Below are 1,978 nucleotides of genomic sequence, written 5' to 3'. Positions count from 1 at the left end.
CTGAACCCATGTGCGTCTCTGGATGCTTCCCCAAACTTGCCTGGAACCCCACAGCACTCCTGTCTCCTACGCAGGTGGCCCTCACAACGCCACTGTCCCTGGATCCCACAGGGAGGTTGGAAGCCCCTTCCTGACTGGGGCCAGAAGTATGCACTGAGGGCACTGAGGGTTGGGGACAGTCATTTGTTTCCTGCCAGAGAAGACAAGAGCTGCAGAAGGAGAGAGCGAAGGAGCAGGAAGCATTATCCAATTACAGCCGGCTGCCAGCTGCATTGCAGCCTGAGCCTGGCCAGCCACTACCCCGCCCCCATGCACTCCCCACGCACTCCCACGCACTCCCCACGTCCGTCCTGCCAGCCCTGGCCTGCCCAGCAGCTCTGATGGCATGGATGGCAAAGGGACCTAGAAACGTGGTGGCTGTGGCCAGCGTGGAAGACTCTAGCTTGCAAAGGGACGGAGACCTTGTGTTTCGGGTCCAGTAGGAAACTGGGTCCCTGTCCTCCCAGCCCTTCATAGCCAGAGAGCATGTGGATGGGAGGAGAGGTGCCCCAAGTCGCCCCAGCTCTGTCTGGGTACCTTGGTGCCCGTCCCACCCCGCTTCCAATCTCAGAGCCAGCTCTGAGGACCGGAAGCCGTCAAGGCCTAAATAGGTAATTAAGGAAATTACAGGCAGCTGGAGGCCATCGGGCTGTGGGCAGGCCTGAGTCCTTCCAGCTCGGACAGGCAGTGACTAAATAAGGCGCTACCAGGACACACACACGTGTCCTCTTAGGGAATGAGTCCCGTGGGGCTCCATTAGGAATCCTGGCAGGGGCAGTAGAAGGGGCGTCCTGGTTTCTGGAAGCAGGCCAAAGTCTTTGGGAGGACAGGCTGGGGGGACTCATTGGGTTCAAGGTCAGAGGCCAATAAAAGGATCTGGAAGGCAAACTTCTAAATGGGGGCTCCCTGAAGACGGGAGTCGAGGCTGCCTTTGTGTGACCCAGACCCAAGGAATGAGCACACAGGAGCATCTGTGCCACTTTCCCCGCTGGGGGGCAGAATGCCTGCTGCCAACTGCGGTGATGGAGGAAGAGCAAGTGGTGAGGGTACCCAGACAGAGGGCACCTCAGAGGCTGCAGCCAAGGCTGTGACAGCAGGATCTGAAGGTCACCAAGGGCTTGGCTGCTGTCTGAGTTGCACAAACTGAGTGTTGCTGGCTCCTAAAACACGATTTCGGACCGAGGAACCCAGCATATGAGCCCAAAGCTCTTCCAGCAAAGCCCAGAGAAAGTGCCACAAAGCTCCTGCAGCACTCCAGGGGCGCCTGAAGGGGGTGCAGAGGCAGAGGGCACCTCTCAGGCTGGAAGCAATACCAACGCAGGGTTCCGTGTCTCTCCCTCAGCGTGCCCCACAGCCCATCAGGTCCCCCAGCTCCCCACCCCCAGCCACTCCTCCAGTTCCTGACCCTCTTATCATCCTCTGTCATCAGCCGCATTCCGCCCACCCACTCTGTGCTCATGGACAGACGCCCGCTCTCCCCGCTGGGAAGGCATCGGGAGAGCACAGCTGGGTGGGGACAGGACCTGGAGGGGTGGATGTCTGCTCTGCGTGCTCACCCTCTTCCCTCCTCCCTTAGGGGAGACCCCAACCCTGCCCATCTCCCTCTCACGCACCCCTCCCATGATGCTGCTATAGCCCAGCTTCCTCCTTCAGGGAAGGGTGGATGGGGCACAGAGGGCCAGGTGGTGGCTCGGGAGCCCTGACCCACCCCCACTGCCCCATCCCACCTCCAGACACAGCCACGGGGGCCTCTCTAGGGCCTACCAGGGCAGGGGTCTGGGGCAGTGGCCCCCAGGCCAGCCCATCCTCACCCTCTGGCCCCATAGATGGGTTGCAAGGAGGGACTCTTGCTCCATTCCCCAGGACAGAGGTTTCCGAGCCTCGCTGCTGGTCACAGTGTTATGGGCAGATGAACCACAGGCCAGGAGGAGGAGACCAG

This window comes from Aotus nancymaae, unplaced genomic scaffold (genome assembly GCF_030222135.1).
Source record: "Aotus nancymaae isolate 86718 unplaced genomic scaffold, 86718_ANA_hifiasm-v0.15.2.pri h1tg000138l, whole genome shotgun sequence".
Classification (NCBI taxonomy): Eukaryota; Metazoa; Chordata; class Mammalia; order Primates; family Aotidae; genus Aotus; species Aotus nancymaae.
Note: the sequence above shows the minus strand (reverse complement) of the source record.